The sequence below is a fragment of the Gossypium arboreum genome, chromosome 8, assembly GCF_025698485.1.
Source record: "Gossypium arboreum isolate Shixiya-1 chromosome 8, ASM2569848v2, whole genome shotgun sequence".
Taxonomy (NCBI): domain Eukaryota; kingdom Viridiplantae; phylum Streptophyta; class Magnoliopsida; order Malvales; family Malvaceae; genus Gossypium; species Gossypium arboreum.
The window spans coordinates 10,161,477-10,188,373 of NC_069077.1; the positions used below are offsets into that span (position 1 = coordinate 10,161,477).

The following is a 26,897-nucleotide window of genomic DNA, read 5'->3' on the forward strand; positions in this document are numbered from 1 at the left end:
TGTAGTAATTAAGCGGAGTTGATTGCACACCTAGAGATAGGGTGATAAGATTTTGTCGGATTAGGGTAAAACCTAATAAGGGGATCCATAGATCGAGTTAATGCAACACTATGGTGTTAATTAGAAAGAGATTTCAATTAATCAACCTAGGGTTATACGTTATTAGTCTCGAGAGAGATAATAATATAACTTAGGGATTTCTACGAGTCAAGTCAAATGAATAAATCGTCTGATTCAGAGTCAAATAACAAGTGAAGTCTAGGTGGATTTTTCCTTGGGTATTGTCTTTATCAATCGAATTTTCCCAAAAGCTTTTCCCCAATTTCTCTCTGTGCACTATTAGTTTAGTTAATTAGTTTAGATAAACAAATCCCTTAATTTTTAGGCTAGATAATAAAAAGAAAGTAATTACTAGTACCCCTGGTTCCTTTGGGTTCGACAATCCGGTCTTGCTAAAGCTATACTACTATTCGATAGGGACACTTGCCTTCATCGTGATAATAGTTAGTTTTAAGAACAATTACTTATAAATTTTTTAAATCCTGTCGCGAATATAACGTATCAAGTTTTTGGCACTGTTGCCGGGGAACTAGGATATTAGGAACACTAAATTTTTATTACTTTAGCCATTCTACTTTATTTTCAATTTAAATTTTTATTTTCTTTTCTAATTTTACGTTTATTTGTTCCTGGTGTGACAAGAAGAAACCCGTCAGGACCATTACTATTTGATAGTGAGATCGATCACACAGTTCACAGAAATCGAAGAGAAATAAGGTGAAGCTTATGATACACAGAGGAAAAGTAAGAGGACGATACTTCAACCACAACCGAGGAGATGGCTAAAAACCAAGAAAATCTGCTACCTCCTGCAATTGCTACTAATCAGAATCCTGCTCACGTACTATGTATGATTATGCTAAACCTTCTTTAACAGGAACTGAATCGAGCATAGTTAGGCCTACTGTTGCTACAAATAATTTTGAACTGAAACCTAACACAATTCAAATGATACAGCAATTTGTTCAGTTTGATGGTTTACAGAACGAGGATCCCAACACTCACCTGGAAAATTTTTTAGAGTTTTGCGACACTTTTAAAATCAATGGCGTTTCTGATGATGCCATTCACCTTCGGTTGTTTCCCTTTTCGTTAAGGAATAAGGATAAACAATGGTTGAACTCGTTACCACGAGGGTCAATCACTACTCGGGAACAAATGACCGAAAATATTTTATTAAAATATTTTCTGCCTGCTAAAGCAGCCCAATTATATAACGATATCTCCTATTTTGTGCAGATGGATTTAGAGACACTCTACGATGCATGAGAGAGATACAACGATCTGTTAAGAAAATGCCCTCACCATGGGTTACCACTCTGGCTACAGGTTCAAACGTTTCATGATGGCCTGAATCCTTCGACTTGACAGATGATCGACGCAGCCGCTGTTGGAACTATCAATAATAAGACACTTGAGGATGCTTATGAATTTATAGAAGAGATGTCATTGAATAATTATAAGTGGCAAGTCATGAGGAAAAAACCAACAAAAATAGCTGGCGTTTTTAACGTCTATTCAGTCACCATGCTCTATAATCAGGTAGAACTTTTGAATAGAAAAATTGACGGCTTTCTCGGTTCTTCGCAAGTTCACCCAGTAATTCAGTGCGAAAAAATGGAAGTGGATCCAGCAATTCAGAATACTCACCCTATGGCCACAACATGGAGAACGAGCAGTTAAATTACATGGGTAATAATCCTCGATCTCAAAATAATCCTTATAGTAATACTTACAATACAGGTTGGAGGAACCACCCAAATTTCTCATAGGGAGTCCAAGGGAATCAGAGACCACCACCTCCAGGCTTCCAACAACTACCCTACCAACAAGAGAAAAAGTCGAACCTTGAGGAGATGGTAACAAAATTTATTTTGGTGTCAGAAACTTATTTTAAGAATACCAAGACAGCATTTTAAAATCAACAAGAGTCAATCCAAGGACTCGAAACTCAGATAGGTCAGCTTGCTAAATTGATATCTGAACGACCACAAGGTAGCCTGCCGAGTAACACTGAACCTAACCCAATAGAGCAACTCAATGCAATTACCATTCAAGATGAGTAAGGGTTAATTGCACCTGAACCAAAACCAAGGCAAGAAACTGTGGTAAGTAAAGGAAAAGGTGAGGTGGACTACAATGACCAGAAATCGGTAAGTAAAGACTACAAACTCGTGTGCCATACCCCAATGCGACAAGGAAAGACCGTACAGACGAACAATTCTGTAAATTCCTTAAATTATTAAAGAAGTTACATATTAGCTTACCGTTTATTGAAGCTCTTCATAGATGCCAAACGCAGTCAAATTCTTAAAGGAGCTTTTAATAAATAAGCAGAAGTTGGATGAGGCGTCGCATGTAGAGCTAAATGTGGTTTGCTCAGCCATACTACATACTAAGCTGGCCAACAGATTAAAAGAGCCAAGGAATTTTACGATTCCCTGTCTAATTGGTAGCTTAGATGTTAATAATACTTTGGCTGATTTAGGGGCTAGTATCAATGTTATGCCTTACAAAATGTTTAAGCAACTAGGTCTTGCGAAACCCAAACAAACTAGGATGAGTATTCAATTAGCCGATAAAACAATCAGATTTCCTAGGGGGATTATTGAATATGTACCCGTTAAAATTGACCTATTTATATTCGCAGTTGATTTCGTTTGTTCTAGACATAAAGGAGGATAGTAACGTTCCTTTAATTTTAGGGAGGCACTTTTTAGCAACCGCTAAAACAATTATTGATGTTGCCACAGGTGAACTCACACTTCGTGTGGGAGACGAAACAATCACCCTTCAAGCTCGTAATACGAGTAACACATCAAAACTTGAAGGTGGTTGTATAAATCATTCTACTAAAACTGACCATGTGGTGCAACCTACTTTGCAGGAAATAAGTTTGAAGAACCTACATGAGCCATGTTCAAGCAACAACAAAGGACCTATCTATAAAGAACGAAGGCTACAAATTGAGGAACTAGATGAATGACGGACACATAAATCGAGGACACACGATAAACCAAACTCACGCCATGACGATCTCAACGTCACACCAAATCAACTTAAGGTTAGAGACAATGTACTACTAGATGCAGCAGACCCTCGCATTGCCAATTCTAAACCTAACAGAGAAATCCCTCTTACGGTACTCAGTACTTTCCCGTATGGTATAGTCGAGGTAATTCATCCCAAATTCGACACTTTTAAGGTAAACAGTACTCGTCTTAAACCTTATGTTGATAAAATTGAAAGCAGGGATGAGGTGTGTAAACTCCTTGCACCACCATGACCATATACCAAAAAGATAAGTCGAGCTTAGACTATAAATAAACGCTTCTCGGGAGGCAACCCGAGCCCTAACGATGTTAACTTCATTAAAAATTTTAGTTTTAACATCTAATCACTAACTGAGTTATTGAAACACAGGTTCTTTAATCCACACGACAGGGTACACGAGCGTGCCTTAGGCCGTGCCCACACTACGAGAGGAGACACGGTCGTGCGATTCGGCCGTGTGAAAATAGGGAAAAATTTTCCTCAAACACAGGATGGGACAAGTCGCCACGACCATGCGACGTGGCCGTAAGCGGTCTGTCAAAACAATACGGGTGTGCGTCAAGCCTGTGTCGAGAAACCGTAGTTGAAATTGAGAATTTAGCACGGGCGCGTGACACACCTGTGCCCACCACCCGTGCTCAAGACTGATAAAACAACACGGGCGTGCGCATTAGAACACGGGCATGGGAGAAGCGAACGAAGTAGGACACGGTCGTGCGACACGACAGTGGGCACCAATATACCTAAAGAGCATGGGCGTGTGCGAGTCTCGAATGCGCCCAAATTTAAAAATATTGCGAAACATACAGGCAAACAATTAGGGCACACGGGCGTGCCCCACGGCCATGTACCCCAAAATCTATATAAAACCCTCACTATTCATTATCCTCTTCTTCAAAACCCAACTCTAGCCACTGATCTCCTGTCACAGGCCCTCTCTGCCACGCCCGTGCGTCGACCCCAGACACTCCAAACTCCTTCCTCCATCAACATACTGAATTTGTTCACTCTTTTCTCTCTATTTTCTTCATCTCTTTTACTAATTTTCTGATTCTTAAGGTGTTATTTGGCTAATTTTTTATGAATATTCATAGTTCTCACTAAAGAAATATGCTTTTAGTCTTTGCCATTATTAGTCAATACTTTCTGGTACATTGATTCTTTCTTTTGTTCCCATAGAGTCTATTTCATTCATTTCATGTTGACAATAATCATGTTTTTCTTACGTCATTTGCTATATAATCTTCTATCATCTAGATTAAACTGCTGCGTATTGTTCAGTTGGTTGGATTGGTTAACTTAACTACATTCATAAAAACCTCTTGAATTAGTTATTTTATGTTATATTTTTCATTTGTTTTGCAGATACATTATGTTGAATCGTGGTAAAAAAATCGCTGTTCCCGCTTTCAAAAAAAGGAAAGGAGCAGCGTCATCCTCGGGTCTTACCACGGAGATCAAGCACCCTTTTCTTCAGTTCCTCTTAGAACCTCAGGAAGAGCTATTTCAAATATTACGGGCCCGACCCCTAGGTGTGGGCCGCTGCATTGACTGGGCCGCACTTGAACAAATTTAGATGGCTGACGTGGTCTGAGCCCTCTTGACGACTGAACCATGGAGGCTCTTCTTTGAGATCATCGAGCCGACATACCTCAAGCTCACAATGGAACTCTACTCGACTTTCTATCTTCAAGTAGTCATGACAAACTTCGACGATCCTGGAATGGTCCAGTTCTGCCTTGGTGGTCTAGTGCACCAGTTGAGCGTACCGGAGTTCAGAATTACACTTGGGCTGTACATGGAGGAGTTCATGGACAACAATAAACTCGATACTCTCCATCGCCACATCAACTACTCTCCCTCAAAGTGCTGGAAGGACCTCGAGTAACACCCCGAACCCGAGACCGTTTCCGGAGTCGAACACGAGGTGTTAACGGACTTAATTCATTAATTAAACAGCTCATACAATTCATTTTAAAAATTTCCAGACAAGCTGGCTAACTGCATCACAGTCGCTTTAAAAATCATATCTCGAGTTAAGAAACTCGAAATCCAATTCCGTAAATTTTTCCTGAAACTAGACTCATATATATATCTACTAATTTTTTTCTAGAATTTTTGGTTGGACCAATTAGTACAGTTTATTAGTTAAATTCTCCCATGTTTCAGGGTTCAACTACTCTGACCTCTGTGTATTACGAATCAGATATCTCCCTGTACAGAGCTTCAATGACATTGCCGTTTGTCTCTAATAAAACTAGACTCAATAAGGAATCTGTACATATAAAGTGTGATTTCTAATTATCTTTTTAAAATTTATGGTGAATTTCCAAAGTCAGAACAGGGGATCCAGAAATCGCTCTGGCCCTGTTTCACAAAAATTTAAACATCTCATAAAATATAGCTCATATACCTGTTTCGCTTATTCCATATGAAAATAGACTCATCAAGCTTCGATTCCATAACTTATTCATTATTTAATTCCATTTCTACTATTTTTAGTGATTTTTAAACTCACGTCACTGCTGCTGTCTGAATCTATTTTATGGTAAATTTTACCTATTTCATGGTTTCCATGGATTAGCTAGCAATTTGACATACATAATACCAAATATGATCATGATTAGCCATTCCAATGGCTAATCATTACCAAGCATTTCTATTTCCATACCACTCAATAACCATATCATAAGACCATATATACAAAATGATTATAATGCTATACATGCCATACTCAAAATATACAAGCCATTATGCCAAGATGGTATACGGATAGTGTGGCGTGCCTCCGACCGTTTCCGATTTCCGAGCTGGCTTGTCAACACTACAAGGAATGAAAAGGAGGAGTAAGCATAAATGCTTAGTAAGCTCACATGCAAATAGCAAGTAACATAACCATATAAGCAAACATAAAACATCATTTGCATAATCATCACCAAGACATTCATATCACCTTTTCATTTATCATCTTACCATATTGTTGTTATATTGAGTTTTCAACCCGAGGTTAAGTACATACCTGTTCAAAGTATCCATTTCACAACACTTACCAATACGTCCCTTTCATCTTGAGTATTCCTCCATTTGAGTAGAACTTTACCCGTTGAACACATCGGAATATAATTGGGATACATGGAAAGTTTGCACATAAGTGCCACATATGTAGCCAAGCTACCATGTAACCCGCCCATAAGTGAACTCGGATTCAACTCAACGAGCTCGGGCGTTCGCATCCATAAGTGAACTCGGACTCAACTCAACGAGTTCGGATGCCTAGTTACATCTCACGAACTCGGACTCAACTCAACGAGTTCGGACGCTCGCATCCATAAGTGAACTCGGACTCAACTCAACGAGTTCGGATGCCCAAATATCCCAGTGACATGTCACTTGTATCCTAATCCATTCCTAAGGTTCAACGGACCTTTTTCCCAATCATGTGTCTCAACCATCTTCTACGAATGCCGATCTCGATACTCGGTAGTATTTCATATTTTCCAAGTATATCACATAATTTGACATATTATCAAACAATTATCACAAGTATAATATTTCATAATAATTATCATATCATTTAAAAAACATTAAAACATTTAAAATAATAACTATGTTACCAACATTTACATATGAACTTACCTCGTATGCGAAAATGGCTATTTTACCATTTCGTCCACAACTTGGTATTTTCCCCATTTTAGCCCAATTTCAAGTTTCCTTGCTCTATCATTTAAAATATAGTCTAATTAGGACTCACATTATTCAAATTGACCCAAAATCATATTTTGGAAAAATTACAATTTTGCCCTAAACTTTTGCATATTTACACTTTTGCCCCAAAGCTCGTAAATTAAAATTCAGCCTATTTTCTTATGTTTTATGACATGCTGATCATTTTTCCTTCTATGGCAACATCAAATTCTCACTCTAACATGTACTTATGACTATTAGGTATTTTTACCGATTAAGCCCTTTTGCTCGTTTTCACTTAAAACCGAGTAGCACAAGTTGTCTAACATAATTTAAAACCTCATATTCTATCATAAAACACCAAAATACACAAATTTCACCTATGGGTATTTTTCCAAATATAAACCCTAGGTTAAATTATTGCTAGCATAAGCTAAATCGAGCTAGGGACTCCAAAACGTAAAAATCATTAAAAGCGAGGCTAGAACGGACTTACAATCGAGCTTGGAAGCTTGAAAACCCTAGCCATGGTTTCTCCTTGCTATATTCGGCCATGGGGTTGAAGATGAGCAAAATTGGCTTTTAATTTTGTATTTTAATTCATTTTACCCTAAATGACCAAAATGCCCTTACTACTAAACTTTCCAAAATTCCATCCATGTCCAATTTTTTGTCCATAGACTTAGAAATTGGTAAAATTACTCTTTAAGGACCTCTAATTAATAATCTAATTCAATTTTATGCAAAATACTTCTAGAACACAAGTTTTGCAATTTATTCAATTTAGTCCCAAATTTCAAATTAAGCACTTTATGCATAAAATTTCTTCACGAAATTTTCACACAATCATGCAATCATATCATAGACCTTAAAATAATCATAAAATAATTATTTCTATATCGGATTTTGTGGTCACGAAACCACTATTCCGACTAGGCCCAAAATCGAGGATATTACAACTATCCCCCTTCGTGGATTTTCTTCCCGAAAATCTTACCGAAAAAGTGGTCTTCACTTTTAATCTCATATTTGGTGCAAGAACTTGCACTTAGACTGCACCTCCAATACATCTCTTCAATTTCTCATATGATCTAAAAGCTTACGCCTCAACTCTCAACCGTTCTTAAATTTTCAACCCTTCTCAATTTCCCATGATATCATGACATAAAACCGGATCTCAACTTGATTTAATGGAGACCGAATTCCAAGAAATCCAACAATCAAAGAGACCGAAATTCCATGAATCGATGAGTAGGAATTCATTCAATACATGTGATTTATAGATCTCGCCAAACATTTAACAATAAGATACATCACATTTTCCTCTTTCCGCCATAGAAATAATTCGATATGGCCTCAAGAATAATCCTTCTCATTTCCATCCCAATATCAACATTGACAAGGATAATTTTGATAGATCCCAATGCTCGGCTTTAACCCCTTTAACAACTCCGATTTTATGTAACATCGGATGCTCTAAACTATCACATTACCTCACTGTCTTGAAACACATCACAATTCATACAACAATACATTACTGAAAGTCAGGAAGTCTTTGCTCAATGTAGACTAGTCTAGTTCAGACGCTTCGGTTACCAATATTCTCATCTATCCGAACTCTGTCAACATGTAATAAACTTTTCAGCTTTCACAATATGGAAACCTTATCATTCGTAGTGACTTAAACTAATATTCAACTCTTTCTAATAAATATAGACTTCTCGTTCAAACTATTTACTCTTTGATCTGTACAAAATGAAATTCTATTATCAAACTTGGGAAAAATAATCCGACATAATTGTCACATGAAATCTTTCAAATAAATAATTTACCATACCGACTAAAACTCGCGCTTTTATCACCTATGCCTTTATCGATGTCAAATCCTTACACGTAAATTAGAAAAATCCCAATACTAAAATCACCACATTACCAAGATCAAATTAGAAGTATAGTCATATTTGACATGATTATCACGAGTGAAGAACGACTTGAACATGAGTCATAATTGACAAATTATGGAACAAAGATAACAAGAAAACCGAATAAAGAAATCCAAGATAGAGAAACCGAATAAAGAAATCCGAATAAAGAGATCCGGATAAAGAAACCCAAGATACGATACTATGCCGAGAATCGAAAACCAAATTCATAGAGAAAATACAGAATACCCTGATAATTCTTCAAAGAAAGAAAGTCCAAAAGAAAACATTATTTAATCCCACTGAAATCAAATATAACAAGATCAATATATCTTCCCATACATATATATCAGATGAAGCATCAAGTAGAAGAAACAGAATCATAATATCATATGAATTCTCTCATCAATTCTTATCAGACAAAATGAAATAGAATACCCGATGAAATAGAGCAATATAAATTATAAACCAGTCAGACTACCAATGCTTTCATCCAACACCAAATTAGAAGACATTCCCATATAACAAGAATTTCTTCAGAAGATCAATAGCCATAGAAATATTTCTGAGAACGGGTGAACACATAGAACATCTCAAAAGAGATCGCTAAATCATCCGGTCATAACTGTCACACTCGGATAATTCACATTTGAAATATCATTTCCCCAACTAGTTCTGCCGTCACAAATTTCATATTAAATCATTCACTAAAGAATGTCGATTCTGAATAAATTTCGATTTACACTTTTCTCGACCTTGCACTTGAGTAATTCGATTTACCAAAGAGAATTCCTTCTCTAACTCGGACAATGCATAATTCCAATAATCTTTATATCAATCGATACTTTCGCTCGACTTTACTTATCAGCTCATTTTCAATCTCTAATCATACTTATAATTATTCTATCACCGAACTCTTTGGGTTCTCAACCGAAACTTATTCAATACAAATCTCATGAAATTCCATTATAAGTACCACTTTGGTAAGGGGGAGGGGTTGTAGGACCTCTGACTCGACTTTCTTATACATACACATATGACACAACTTCCATCATCATAGTAACATCATCAAAATCATGTCATTCATTCATGTTGGCTTACACCAATTTTCCTATTGTCCCATTTAGACAATATACTTATGCATACATTCTATGTTTTCTAGACAGCTTTACTTATCCATTCATTTAATTAAATTAATTCATGCTCATGACATTATATAAGGCCAAACAAACATAGATATTTGCATCACAATCACAACTTTCATTTTGTGCATCATCATGTACATATCATTACAATCATATAATTCAGTCCAACAATTTAACATAGATAAGTTCATTTCATTATAATCCTTTATCTCATAAAAAATTGTATATCATTAACATTCATCAACATTCAACGTCCAATCAAGACAAGGACATTTTCATTCGTATTATGATATTATGACCTTTATTCATACCTCTACTACTTTCTATTTATTCCGTTCATCTTATCAAGTAAGCCACATACACTACATCGTATGAGCATTAAGCAAATATGGATATTTATCACAACATGAACTTTCATCTCACATATTATCACATATGTATCATAAACTTTTATTCATACTTTTCTGAACCGAGACTTATCATAATCATAACTTTACTCAAATACCTTCACATAACCGTGAACATGGTCGGCACATCTCGGTTGGAGAGTACCCTGTCTAAATAAGACGGTACTCATACGCGCGTCGGAAGATATCACACTATCACGCATCGGTGGCATGTATAGCTAAACTTTTACACATGCTAGGTTAGTCCGAGAACCGACTAAACCTGCTCGATACCACTAAATGTAACACCCGCACCGAGACCGTTTCCGAGTCGAACACGAGGTGTTAACGGACTTAATTCATTAATTAAACAGCTCATACAATTCATTTTAAAAATTTCCAGACAAGCTGGCTAACTGCATCACAGTCGCTTTAAAAATCATATCTCGAGTTAAGAAACTCGAAATCCAATTCCGTAAATTTTTCCTGAAACTAGACTCATATATATATCTACTAACTTTTTCCTAGAATTTTTGGTTGGGCCAATTAGTACAGTTTATTAGTTAAAGTCTCCCATGTTTCAGGTTCAACTACTCTGACCTCTGTGTATTACGAATCAGATATCTCCCTGTACAGAGCTTCAATGACTATGCCGTTTGTCTCTAATAAAACTAGACTCAATAAGGAATCTGTACATATAAAGTGTGATTTCTAATTATCTTTTTAAAATTTATGGTGAATTTCCAAAGTCAGAACAGGGGATCCAGAAATCGCTCTGGCCCTGTTTCACAAAAATTTAAACATCTCATAAAATATAGCTCATATACCTGTTTCGCTTATTCCATATGAAAATAGACTCATCAAGCTTCGATTCCATAACTTATTCATTATTTAATTCCATTTCTACTATTTTTAGTGATTTTTTAAACTCACGTCACTGCTGCTGTCTGAATCTATTTTATGGTAAATTTTACCTATTTCATGGTTTCCATGGATTAGCTAGCAATTTGACATACATAATACCAAATATGATCATGATTAGCCATTCCAATGGCTAATCATTACCAAGCATTTCTATTTCCATACCACTAAATAACCATATCATAAGACCATATATACAAAATGATTATAATGCTATACATGCCATACTCAAAATATACAAGCCATTATGCCAAGATGGTATACGGATAGTGTGGCGTGCCTCCGACCGTTTCCGATTTCGAGCTGGCTTGTCAACACTACAAGGAATGAAAAGGAGGAGTAAGCATAAATGCTTAGTAAGCTCACATGCAAATAGCAAGTAACATAACCATATAAGCAAACATAAAACATCATTTGCATAATCATCACCAAGACATTCATATCACCTTTTCATTTATCATCTTACCATATTGTTGTTATATTGAGTTTTCAACCCGAGGGTTAAGTACATACCTGTTCAAAGTATCCATTTCACAACACTTACCAATACGTCCCTTTCATCTTGAGTATTCCTCCATTTGAGTAGAACTTTACCGTTGAACACATCGGAATATAATTCGGATACATGGAAAGTTTGCACATAAGTGCCACATATGTAGCCAAGCTACCATGTAACCCGCCCATAAGTGAACTCGGACTCAACTCAACGAGCTCGGGCGTTCGCATCCATAAGTGAACTCGGACTCAACTCAACGAGTTCGGATGCCTAGTTACATCTCACGAACTCGGACTCAACTCAACGAGTTCGGACGCTCGCATCCATAAGTGAACTCGGACTCAACTCAACGAGTTCGGATGCCCAAATATCCCAGTGACATGTCACTTGTATCCTAATCCATTCCTAAGGTTCAACGGGACCTTTTTCCCAATCATGTGTCTCAACCATCTTCTACGGAATGCCGATACCGATACTCGGTAGTATTTCATATTTTCCAAGTATATCACATAATTTGACATATTATCAAACAATTATCACAAGTATAATATTTCATAATAATTATCATATCATTTAAAAAACATTAAAACATTTAAAATAATAACTATGTTACCAACATTTACATATGAACTTACCTCGTATGCGAAAATGGCTATTTTTACCATTTCGTCCACAACTTGGTATTTTCCCCATTTTAGCCCGAATTTCAAGTTTCCTTGCTCTATCATTTAAAATATAGTCTAATTAGGACTCACATTATTCAAATTGACCCAAAATCATATTTTGGAAAAATTACAATTTTGCCCCTAAACTTTGCATATTTACACTTTTGCCCCAAAGCTCGTAAATTAAAATTCAGCCTATTTTCTTATGTTTTATGACATGCTGATCATTTTCCTTCTATGGAAACATCAAATTCTCACTCTAACATGTACTTATGACTATTAGGTATTTTTACCGATTAAGCCCTTTTGCTCGTTTTCACTTAAAACCGAGTAGCACAAGTTGTCTAACATAATTTAAAACCTCATATTCTATCATAAAACACCAAAATACACAAATTTCACCTATGGGTATTTTTCCAAATATAAACCCTAGGTTAAATTATTGCTAGCATAAGCTAAATCGAGCTAGGGACTCCAAAACATAAAAATCATTAAAACGAGGCTAGAACGGACTTACAATCGAGCTTGGAAGCTTGAAAACCCTAGCCATGGTTTCTCCTTGCTATATTCGGCCATGGGGTTGAAGATGAGCAAAATTGGCTTTTAATTTTGTATTTTAATTCATTTTACCCTAAATGACCAAAATGCCCTTACTACTAAACTTTCCAAAATTCCATCCATGTCCAATTTTTTGTCCATAGACTTAGAAATTGGTAAAATTACTCTTTAAGGACCTCTAATTAATAATCTAATTCAATTTTATGCAAAATACTTCTAGAGCAAAAGTTTTGCAATTTATTCAATTTAGTCCCAAATTTCAAATTAAGCACTTTATGCATAAAATTTCTTCACGAAATTTTCACACAATCATGCAATCATATCATAGACCTTAAAATAATCATAAAATAATTATTTCTATATCAGATTTTGTGGTCACGAAACCACTATTCCGACTAGGCCCAAAATCAGGATATTACACCTCGTCCCTACCTAGGCCACCTATAATCCTAGCCGCTCTAAGGCGTCAGCCCTCGCCCCATCCCTGTTATACCTACACGCTATTTTAGCCCACACTCTGACAGGACGGCGAGAGAGCACCGGCATCGTCAACACTCACGATACCTACTTCTTGTGAGCATGGCGAACGGGCACGTCTTTGACCTTGCCTACTTCATTGCCCTCACCATCCACCATCAAACGGAGCGACATAGGAGATGAGTCATCTCTATCAGGCCCTATGTGACTCGATTGGCTCGGCACTTTGGGCTCCTCAACACAGTGGCATAATCATCCTCCCTCACTCTCATCGGCCAGATGTCCCCACAGGGCATCTCGAGCATGCTACATATGAGGATGATCGAGAAATGACGTGGCACCCAACCTCCTCAATACCGTCTCATCCAGTCCACCAAGGAGGAGGACCCAGAGGACATTACTGATGATGTCCCTCCATGTCATGAGGACCCACCGTCTCAGCCACCACCCATATATCGTCTACTTCATGTGGAAGCTTCATACTCTGACATCTCTGAGCACCTCACTCGATTTGAGCAACAGTGTTTTCAGCGTTTTGATCACATTGATACTACTCTTCATCAGATTTCTCAGCACCTTCACATCTCATCGCTACCACCACCTCGTGAACCATCTGATGGTGACGATGTTTAAGAACTTTTTATTATTTTTATTTTCACTTTTATATTTATTTATCTTCTTTAAGTACTTTTTATTTCATCTCCCTTTAATATTAGTTTAATTTTAGTTTTTACAATTTTTATTTTCGTCTATTTCATTACGAGTAATTATGCTTCCTTATATTTCCTAAAGAGTTCTTGATTTTATTATAGTCATAAAGAGCTCCAAAGCTCATCATCAAATAGGTACTAAAAACTCCACTGGCAAAGGTTCTCCATGACTGTCATGTCCTGCTCGCCCACGACCATAGCTACTACCAGATATAATACTCTTTTGGCGCAAGACTTATGGACTAATGAAACTCTACCACCACCGGAGTATCCTCCTCCACTAGTATCATTGTCTTAGCCGATTATTCTCCATAACTACAATTCAAGGAGTTCATTCATCGTTCAGGAAGTTTCACCTCTCCCCCTATCTTATGATTATATATCTATATTTTTCAATATATCCATCTTTGTACATTGAGAGCAATGTATATCTTAAGTGTGAGGGGTCCTTTATATCATCATTAGAAATCCCTGAATTTTGTCTTATTCTCACGTGAATCACTCATATCACTATTAGAATGAATTTTAATTAATTTATGATTTTTATTGATTTGTCTTGAATTAAAACATAGGCATTTATGCATTGATTGTTTAAACTTTGAGACATTAGGGAATCAAGCATGATAAGTTGATTTTTGAATAATTAAAAACTTTTAGGTTGCTTCCCTAAGTTTAGGTATTATCTTGAGTTGAAATTCACAAGTTTAAACATCAAAAAGCCACAATTTTTGTGAGATCTTAAGCCTTTAGAGCATATTTTGTTTCTTTCATGCTTACGTTTATTATGAGTGCGTCAGTATTGATTTTTTATTCTAGAACTTGCTTGATTATGCATGTCAAGAGCACACCATTTGATTTGATATGTCGAGATGATAAAGGCACTTAGGTTTAACTCACTCACTCCACAAAAGCCTACCTTATAATTAACCCTTAGTGAACCCCTTTGAGCCTAACAAGCCATCAATTGATTCACCCTCAATATTAACCCATAACCCATTATTGTTGAAATCCCCTAATTTGATCCCTATTTTTGTTGAGATTTGATTTGAACTAATTTCTTAATTATGTTTTATTCTTCGTTGCAACAATTAAGTTCTATGTTATTTGATTCAAGTTTAAAAAAAATTAATACTTACATACATAGTAGTAGTAATTTGTCATTTTTTAACTTGAGTGCTCCATACTCTAAGAAGAAGCTCACTTGTTTTCAACTGATAATTAGTTATTTTTCTAGGTAGATGATTTTTTCAATTCAATCTCGATTCTAACTTTTTCTTTCAGTTTGTGACCACACCCCCTAACCAAAGCCACATTACAATCCTCTAAAGACCTTTTTGATTGATGTATCATCTCAATTTATAGTGGTGGAGATTTGATTTTCATGCAAGCCTATGGTAATAACTTTTCATATTGACTAATGAGTACTTTATTTGATGTCCTTAAACATCTCGAGTGATTTGAGTGAATCTTTAGTGAGAATGTTAAACTCTGTGATATTTTGATCAAAGGTGATTACTTAGATGAGGGGGGACACCTATGTTTTCATGATAAAATGCTCAACTTGGAATGTTTGAAACTTTGATGTACTTTTAGTTGAATTTTCAATGTATGGTTACTTATGGATTATTTTGAGATATTATTGATAGGGATTATAAATTGAGAAGAATTTATTTTGATTGTGAGTTGAGGATTTTGCTTGAGGACAAGCAAACACTTAAGTGTAGGGGTATTTGATAAACCGTAATTTATACATATTTTTATCCCATGCTTAGTACATTCATGGAAGATTTCTCCTTAGATTTGGAGAATTCGAAGCTCCTAATTCTTTAATTTCATGTTTTATACTTAGATGAGCATAGAAGAATAAAAAGAGTGAGAAACGGGCTGAAAACGGAGAAAATAGACCCACGTGGGAAATCAACACGGCCTGGATTTCCTCACACGGGCGTGGCACACGGCCGTGTCCATTTGGCAGGATCGAAGCATGACTTACACGGGTAGACAACACGTCTGTGTCTATTCAATAGCCTTGACCACGGGCTGAAGTAATCGCACACGGGAGTGTCACACGGGCGTGCCCTGCTGAGCCCAAGTATAGCCTTATTTGGAAAAGGCCACTTTTGAGGGCTCTTAGGCATTCTAAAGTCTATTTAAACACCAGAGGAGGCACTTAAAAGAGACACACAGAGGAGGAGCTAAGGAATTACTCAAGGGAAGCCGATTGATCCATCTCAGAAACTGGATTCATCGTCAAAACTAAATATCTCCCTTCAATTTCCATTCAGGGGTTTTGGGTTTTCTTTATGTTTTGTTCTCTTTATTCTTGTGAGATGTTTTCTTTCATAAGTATAAACTAAACCCCCTAAATACCTAAGGGGAATGAAACCTAAGACAGATCTTGTTATTATTATCTGAATTGTATAATAAATATTTGACTTATTCTTAATTATGTGTTCTTAATTCTTGTTTTAATATTCCAAAATATTGATTCAAGTTAATGCTCTTATTCAGAGGAGGAATAGACGCTGTCTAAGAGTAAATTTGTTGTAATTAAGCGGAGTTGATTGCACGCCTAGAGATAGGGTGATAAGATTTTGCCAGATTAAAGTGAACCTAATAAGGGGATCCATAGATCGAGTTAATGCAACACTAGGGCGTTAATTAGAAAGAGATTTCAATTAATCAACCTAGGGTTAGATGTTATTAGTCTCGAGAGAGATAATAATATAACTTAGGGATTTCTACGGGTCAAGTCAAATGAATAAATCGTCTAATTCAGAGTCAAATAACAAGTGAAGTCTAGGTGGATTTTTCCTTGGGTATTGTCTTTATCAATCGAATTTTCCCAAAAGCTTTTCCCCAATTTCTCTCTGTGCACACTTAGTTTAGTTAATTAGTTTAGATAAACAAATCCCTTAATTTTTAGGCTAGATAATAAAAAGAAAGTAATTACTAGTACTATTGGTTCCTTTGGGTTCGACAATCCGGTCTTGCTACAGCTATACTACTGTTCGATGGGTACACTTGCCTTCATCGTGATAATAGTTAGTTTCAAGAACGATTAATTATAAATTTTTTAAAACTTGTCGCGAATATCACGTATCACTCACGTATGCTATGGTTTGCTCACATCCAGATTTATCATATGCAATTAGCAGATACATGGCGAATCCCGATAAAGAACACTGGAAAACAGCTCAGTGGATTTTCAGATACTTACAGGTGATTATCAGAAAATCCCTGAATTTTTATCTTGTTCTCAAATAAATCTCTCATACTACTATTAGAATGAATTTGATTGATTTATGATTTTTATTTATATGTTTTGAATTAAATCATAGGTAACTGTGCATTGATTGTTTAAACTTTTAGACATTAGGGGATCAAGCATGATAAGTTGATTTTTGAGAATTAAAATTGTTAGGTTATTTCCTTGAATTGAGGTATTATCTTGAATTTTTTAGTTTACAGGATTGACATCAAACACCCATAACTTTCGTAAGATTTTGAGCCTTTTCGAGCATATATCTTTCTTGCTCACTAATTTTTTATGAGTGTGTCAACATTGATTTGCTATTTTTGAACTTGCATCAATAATACATGTCGAGACCATATCTTTGATTTGATATACTGAAATGATAAAGGCACTTAGGTTTTAATCCATTTACCCCATAAAAAGCCTACCCACATAATTGACCGCTAGTGAACTCTTTTAAGCCTTGACTATTATTTCTTGATTTTTCCCCTTAATAGTAACCCTCAACTTAACCATTTTTGATTTGTTAAAAATTTCTCCCTTCTCATTGACTCCCTTTTTATCGAGATTTGATTTGATTAATTACCTAACTATGTTCGTTTATTCCAGTTGTCGGGTTATTTATTATTATGTTCATTCCATTATTATACTTGTTCTTATTCTTTAAAAAAAAACAGTATATTTATTTTCATTCAATCACATATTTTTCTAAAGAGCTTGGATAAGTCAAAGTTGTTTTATTTAGAAAAAGCTCACATCATTAGTTTCGGATGGTTTGAATTCTGACACCTTTTTGTAATTCAGCAATTAGCTTCATTTGTCAAAGTTTGGTAATTTATTTAAATTAATCTCGATTCTAACCCTCTTTTTCAGCCTTTATCCACACCTTTAACCTAAGCCCCATTACAACCCTGTTAATGACCTTTTGATTTGTGTATCATCTCATTATAGTGGTGGAGAGTTGATTTTCATGCAAGCCTATGGTAATAATTTTTCATGTTTGCCTATTGAGTGCTTAATTATTGAACCTTAAACACTTTGAGTGATTTGAGTGAATCTTTAGTAAGGAATGTCAACCCTTGTCAATTTGGAATTAAAGGTAATTACTTAAATAAAGGGGGATACCTACGATTTTATGATTGAAATGTTCAATTTGGGTTGTTAGAAACTTTAATGTTCTTTTAGTTATGCTTTCAATGTATGATTGCTAGGGATTACTTTGAAACATTATTGATGAGAATTATAAGTTGAGAAGGATTTATTTTATTTGTGAGTTGAGGATTTTGCTTGAGGACAAGCAAATGCTTAAGTGTGGGGATATTTGATAAACCATAATATATACATATTTTCACCCCATGCTTGGCATATATAGTGGTGAGTATTCCTGCCTGTCACACGGGCGACCTGGGTTCGATCCCTGGCGAAAGTGCCAAAAACTTGATGGTCGTAAAACTAACTAAAAATTCAACTAACGCAAGCGCACCTATCGAAAGTAGTATAGTTGAGGTCAGACCGGAAATATCGTATCCACGAGGACTAAAAGTACTAGTAATTACTATCTTTTTATTATCTAGCCTGAGAATCGAAGGGATATTTTAAAAACTAAAATTAACTATCTAATTAACTAAGATTACAACAAAGATAAAAATTGAAAAATACTTTAGGAAAACCGATGGAGAAGATAATACCCAAGGAAGAATCCACCTAGACTTCAATTATTACCTTTGAGTTAGACGATTTATTCACTTGACTAAAACTGTAGAAATCCCTGATTTATGTTAATATCTCTCTCGAGACTAAAAACAACTGACACTAGGTTGATTAATTGAAATCTTTTTCTAATTAAAACCTCTATTATCGCATTAACTTGATCTATGGATTCCCTTATTAGATTTGACTCTAATCCGGCAGATTTATGTCGTCCTATCTCTAGGATTGCATGCAACTCCTCTTCATTATGAATAATCCACTCTTAAACAGGGACTTTTACTCCACTGAATAAGCACATCAAAAACCTGAATTAATATCCTGGAATATTAAAGAAAAGGTTAAATTCACAATTAAAAATAAGAACAAGTATTTATCATATAACTCAAATAATAATAAGATCCGTCTTAAGTTTTGTCTCCCTTAGGTATTTAGGGAGTTTAGTTCATAATAATAATGGAAAATATCTCAAAGTTTGGAAAACAATGAAGTATAAAGAAACCCAAAGAACTTCTAGGAAATTGGATGGAAATCTTCAATCTTGATGTAGATCCTGCCTCTGAGGTGATTCTGATGGCTGTCCTTGAGTATTTTCTGCCTTCAACTCTGTGTGTCCCCTTTAATCCTCTTCTAGGGTGTTTATATAGACTTTGGAATGCTTCAAAACCCTCAAAATTAGCCTTTTTCGAGTAGAATTAGACTTGGGCTCGATAGGGACATGGTCATGTGCCACGCCCGTGTAAAAGTGCTCAGGACGTGTGTAATTCTGACTTGGTTTAGTGTCGACACGGTCATGACAAACGGGCATGTGGTCTACCCGTGTGTCACACACGGGCGTGTGAATCACCCATGTGGAAGTGCCTAGGCCGTGCGAAACACTGATATAGGCCCAATTTGTCTTTTTTTTGGCCTGTTTCTCGCTCTTTTTGCTATCCTAAGCTCTCCTGAGTATAAAACATAAAATTAAAGGATTAAGAGCATCAAATTCAATGAAACCAAGGAAAAATCATCCATAAATATGCCAAGCATGGGGTAAAAATATGTATATATTATGGTTTATCAATAGGTACTACTGATGTTTGCTTACAATTTGGAAGAATTAGAGATGGAGTCATTGGGTATGTTGATTCTAATTTTGCTGGAGACCTTGATAAAAAAAATCTCTCATAGGGTGTGTCTTTACAATTGGGAGTTGCGTAATCAGTTGGAAAGCCACATTGCAAACTACAGTTGCTTCGTCTACTACTGAAGTTGAGTACATGTTGGTTATAGAGGCTTGTAAAGAAGCTATTTGGTTAAAGGGACTCTTTGGTGAACCAAGTAAGGATCTTCAGGTCAGTACAATGTTTTGTGACAATTAGAGTGCCGATCTTCAGGCCAGTACAATGTTTTGTGACAATTAGAGTACCATCTTCCTTATGAAGGATCAAATGTTTCATGAGAGAACAAAGCACATTGATGTTCGGTATCATTTTTTGCATGATATTGTTGCTCGTGGTGATATTGTTGTGAGCAAAGTCAGTACTCATGATAATCCAGTAGATATGATGACTAAGTCACTTCTTATAACCAAGTTTGAGTATTGCTTGGACTTGGTTGGTGTTCATTGTTTAAGAATACTCCTTAAGGGGTTTCGTGGAAGAGGTGAAGAACTTGTTCGTTGAAAGTTTGTGGTAAATAATATGTTCTTTGAGAATTCTTGTCAGTGTGGAGATTGTTAGAGTTATGTGACGCAAATTCCTATTAAAGAAATAAAATACAGTGGAAAAATAGGGGGATCTGTGGGGATGAAGGCCTAAGGCCATTAAACATAAAACTGGACTGGGGTTACGAGGGCCTCCGGCCCCCGGGTACGGTATTGGCTGTACAAGTGGAATTCATATAGAAGTACACTTCTTTTATTTGATATTGATTGTACAAGTAGAATCCGTATAGAACTTTTCTTCTTCTATTTGACATTAATTAGAATAAGGTTTTACAACATATAAATAGAAGTAGTCGAAACTCCTCTTGTATCATTCAAATTCGACATTAGTGAATTTTCTTCTCCTCTGTCATTGGTTTTTCCCAAAAGGGTTTCCATGTAAAAATATGTGTGTTTTTATTTTCTTTTCTTATTATTTTGTGATCGTTCTATTTTCATTATCGACATTCAATTTTTTACAGATCTTAACAATGACCATGTAAAGTATCCTTAATAAAATTATATCTCATCACAACCATTACCATTTAAGCTCATTTCCTTCATAAAAAGCAACTTGATGTTCATAATCAAGACTTTCTTACTATAAATTCTCAACTTTCATCAAAGTTAAACTAAACAAAATCTTAACAAATTTCATGATCTAATGGTTAAGTTGTATAAATCTAACATCATAAGCTAAATATCTAATTAAAGTTTGGATTGTTTGATAGAGGTTCCTTCATGTGTTGTCTTCACAACTAGTTATGACCTTTGATATTGTCATAATCTCCTACGAGTCCACACCACTAAAGATGACATTAAGGGCTTTATAATTTGCATTAGCCAATTTATGTTCCTTTGTGGTCCCAGTGGTATTTGGTTCATGTGTTTTTACACTGTTACATCCAGCAGTTTAAGGCCCCCAACCAGTAAGTACTGCTCTCCATGCCTTTTTATCTAGAGTCTTTACTGTGTTCTTTGTTACCAACTAAAAATACGATAAAGGAAAGTGCACCTATCAATAAATAGTATAGCTACGGTGAGTAAAGATATCGTATCCATGATGACTAAAAGTACTAGTAATTACCATTTTCTTGTTATTTAGCTGACAAATTGGAGTGATTGGTTTAAAGCAAAAATTACTAAATTAATTGAAGTAAAAAACTCAATAGAGAATAAATCAAGAAAATAATTGAATAATAACCAATGAGAAAAACAATATCCAGGAAAGAATTCACCTAGACTTCATCTATTATTATGAATCTGAATTAAACGATTTATTCACTTGGTATCTTCATCCGTAAAAATCCCTAAATTATGCTAATATCTCTTTCGAGAGTAAGAGAAACTGACTTTAGGTTGATTAATTGAAATTTCTTTCTAATTAAAACCCTTAATGTCGTATTAACTTGATCTATGGATACCTTTATTAGATTTGACTTTAATCTGGTAGATTTATGCCATCTTATTTCTAGGATTGCATGCAACTCCACTCAATTATGCTAGATCTACTCTTAAACATGGACTTCTCCTCATCTAATTTAAGCACATTAAACATGAATTAATATCCTAGAAATATTAAAACAAAAAATAAACACACATAACTGAGAACAAGAATCAAATATTTATCACGTAAAACAGAAATCAAATAATAGAATTCATCACAGGGCTCATCTCCTTAGGTATCTAGGAAATTAGTTTATAATTGTGAATAAAAACATCTCAAAGTCAGAATAACCGCAAGAAATAAAGAAACTCATAAAAACTTCAAAAGAAATTAAAAGGAAGTCTTCAATCTTGATGGAAGTCTGCTTCATAGTTGGCTCCAATGGTGTTCTTCGAGTTGTTTTCTTCAATATTCTCTGATAGCTCCCTTCTCTATTCTTCTATTTGGTATTTATAGACTTTAGAATGCCCAGAAAGCCTAAAAATTATATTTTTCCGCGTGTTTGGGATGCAAGTCGCAAAATTGACACGATCTAGCACATGGCTGTGTGTCTAATCCGTCTGGCTCACATGGCCGTGTGTCCAGCCCATATGGATCACACGGCCTTATTTCCAGCCCGTTGGCTCACACGGCCATGTTTCCAGCCCGTGTGGATTACATGGCCACGTGTCCAGCCCGTCTGGCTCATAAAATCTGCTCTTTTTATTCGATTTCATTCGTTTTTCACTCATTTTGCTCTCAAATGCTCTCCTAAATATAGAAACATGAATTCAAATGATTAGGAGCATAAATTCACCAATTTGCATAAATAATAATCTAAAAACGCATTAAAAACGAGATTAAATTATGTTACTTTTATCACTTATCAATCTTAATAAACACTCTTATTCGTGCTTTTTGGTAGATGTAGTTGGAACCATCGAACATAGGGGGTCTAAAGATCAAGCTACCATAGTGCTCTTTTTACTTGTCCATAAATCAATAAAAAAAGGTCTTCAATATGTAGGCAATATTCGACTTGTGATTCTCCATCTTGTATGATCGAATCAAGCCACTAAAATTATACTCAATTAAGTAGTTGATAAGGCATGAAATAAAAAGAGATCATCTTCACTTTCACTTACTCAAATCCTGGATCTCTTGAAATAAGATAAATAGATCATACTAGAACTCCTTTAAAAATATTTTTGCTTAGCTGAATCTCATCATCAAAAACAATCTCGATAATTTATGCTTAATATCCTCAAAAAGTTGTAAAAAAATTATCAAAATATTTAAATAAAAATATACCAACAATTAAAACGATATGAATTGCAACCGTTGGTGCAACCCGCTGCATTATCGCTCTTTTATGTTACTCTTTTCTCTTTGTAAGATATCTCTCATTCTGTTTTCTTGAGGTAAAGAAATACTCTTTCCTTCATTTTCATGCTCACCTTCCCACCACATTACAACGATACAATGGGATATGGCCTAAAAATTTTCATACATTAGTGGCCCAGAAAATGTGTCTCCCCAAGATGATCCTCCATCATTATGTCCTTTTGGCTTTTGTTGGTTATTATTATTATTTTGATCAATTTCTCAGCAATAATTATCCATGATCATTCCTTTGAGTTAATGCATACAGTAAAAACTGTGTTGTATGGGACCAAGAGGTTAAATAATGGATTTCTATCAATATCAGACACTGCATAATCTCGGTTGGAAACTCCATGAACCAAGAAGCATTATGAATGCTTGTATAAATCGTAAGTTTTTTATTTGGTAATTGTCTAAAAGGGAAGATTACTTTTAGAGGAAAAAAGGCTCCCACAAACCTCCAACTTTGCAGCAGGGTTGCCCACTTTGGATGGTGCGTGAGCAACCATATCGATGTCAAGCTCTGAATCTAGCTATGTCTATCTTTACTTACATACATAGTTTATTGTCTTTGAAAAATTCATCATGTTCCTGTCCAAGGTTTTTCCGACAAAATTTTGAAGCTGGAATTCACGCAGACTCCTGCATGCCATTCTTTGCCCATAAGAAAGATGATTTTTTTTTTCTAATTTTAAAACTCTAATCAATTCGAAATAAAAAGTCTAGGTAATTTCAAAGTGATACATCTATTTGATATTACCGTATCAAATAAATAACTTTAAGTTACAACTTTAAAATAATAAAATTTATTATGAGAATATTTATGCTTTTAATAATTATATATATTAAAATAAATAGCTTAAGTTACAACTTTAAAAGGTTTAAAAACTCATTTGGCCTTGAACTAGACATCTTTCTTCTGATACTAATGATTTTTTTTTCACAACTTGATATCTAATTTATTTTATCCACTATTTTGATACTGTTTTTCTTCTAATGTTGTTAAGTTCAAGATACATGACACTTTAAGACTAAGATATGTGGCAACAATGATATTATAATGACATCATCATTAAAAATTATAAAAAATTTAAAAATAATAAGAATTATAAAAACTTAGAAGTATACATATAAAATTTTATTACTTTATCATTTTAATTTAAATAAAAATTTAGTTAAAGAATTAAATATAAAAAATTGTTCCTTGTTCGTATGTTTGTATTCTTCAAAGGTTGTTAAAATCCTTAGTTCTTCCTTTATAAAAGGGCTTCAACCAAAAAAAAATGAAAATTTAATTGCTCACCTAATTCATGTCTTTTGCTATAATGTTGAGCGTAATTGTTGGAATCAAATCAATCTTTAGTTTTTAAAGATAGTGAAAAATATTTATATTTTATATATGTATTTTATGAATTCATGTCATATATATATATATATATATATATATATATATATATATATATATATTTTTGTAAGACTGTATTAATGCTGGCTTTTTGTATGTTCAAGTATTATAAATTTATAATTCTTTATATGTAAATTTTAACACACATGTCATCATGTGTTTTAATTATTTTATTTTTGGTTTAATATCTCAATTCTTCTACTATTTTGATTAATTTTTTCACCTTAAATTCATTTAATTAAAAATTAAATCATTACACATGATTTACCATGCTTTAATGATATTCAAAACTTTAATTCAATTTTTCGAAGCAAAGAGTATACTTTGGTTTGGTTCTTCCAGATCTAGAGCAGTAAAAAAGCATGACTTTTTTTTTTTAAGAGGCACGAATTAAATTTGCAAATTAAAATAATACGGGTCATCTAAATTAAGGTAGTTAGTACGGTTTTTATTTTGGCATGATCATTTCAAGTTTATTAATTTACTACATGTTTTGAAGCTTATTTTCAAAAATATATATAACTGTTTTATGAAATTATGATTATAATTTTTATGTTAAATATTTTTGCTAAACCAAATTTCTGTCACTTAGTGTTTTTTTTTCTGTATATTTGTAAGATTTTATATCATAGATGTGTGGCGTTTGCTATGTCATGATTCGTCACTTGACAAATCTAATGATATTAGAGTCCAGGTTTTTCGATTTTAAAATATTTTAATCTTACTTTTAAGTTTTATAAAATCTTAAGTGTGAGGTAAAAAATTAGTTTGAGACATTTTCTAATTTATTTTATTCCTTTTTCTTTTGTTATGATTAGTTGAAATATTGTAATAGGTTAGTTAATTTCGGAGAACTTGTATGCCTCCTCTTCGTACCATCAATCCTAACCTTGTTGAGGTTGTAGTGAACGTTAGACCAAATAGGAGTTTAAAGGATTAAACTCTTTCTAAGGGGCCAAATGTAATACCCACAATTTCTAAATAGATATTGTCGAAACCATTTTTTTATTTCGATTTAAAAATAATAGATCGACTTTTCGGAAAGCGAAAATGGAGTCGCCACCAATCTTTTCTTGTTTAGGTGTGATCGGATCACCTACAAATTTGGATTGTTTTAATGAAACATTTTGGTTTACTAAAACAATGATTTTGGTCTACGAAATTTTGAGAAAAAGGTTCGGGAGTCGGTTACGTGTGAGGAAGGATTAGCACCCTCATTACGTCCAAAATTGGTACCAAATCGATTAAGTACTGTCCTTATGTCTAAGCTTTAAAAAATGTTTTTGAAATGTGATTCCTTTTTTATAACATTTGAGTAACTCAAGTTAGTCATCAAAATTCTCTTGCCTAAGAGGAATATAGCATCACATCCAGCACAATAGGACATAATCCTTTAAGCCTTCGAAAACATGATGAATTTTGACTTCAAAAATTTATATGTTGAAAACAGCAAAAGGATGCCCAATTATTTAGTCCAACGAGAGAATCGAAACCCAACACAGTAGGGCACGGTTCTTCGAATTTCCAAACGTTGAACATTGTCTCGCTTTGGAAAACGTGAATGAAATTCCAAAGGGATATTCGATTATTTTTCACAAACGAGAAATTGCAACCCAGCACGATAGGGCACGATTCCCCGAATTGCCGAACGTCGAACATTTCCTTCGTTTTAAAAATTTTTTAGAAAACATGAACAAAATTCTAAAGAGACATCCGATTATTTTGGGCAAACAAGAAATTGCAACCCAGCACGATAGGGCACGATTCCCCGAATTGCTAAACATCGAACATCGTCTCCGTTTTAAAGAATTTTTAAACGAATAATTATAAACCGGCTTGGAATACACTAATTTAACTTGAATTAGATTTAGAGAATTAGAAATCATAAAGTGATATTTGTAAATCGAAATAAAATAAAAATGGGATAATATACATGAGCATAATAGATGCATTAA

At 34.6% G+C, this 26,897-nt stretch overlaps 1 non-coding gene across 1 annotated transcript; it reads right to left on the reverse strand.

Annotated features, from left to right (window-relative positions):
* Window positions 1–1,262: 1,262 nt before the first annotated feature.
* LOC128279645 (small nucleolar RNA R71) lies at window positions 1,263–1,373 on the reverse strand. Its single transcript, XR_008269844.1, has one exon. It is a non-coding gene; the product is annotated as a small nucleolar RNA R71 (small nucleolar RNA).
* Window positions 1,374–26,897: the final 25,524 nt, after the last annotated feature.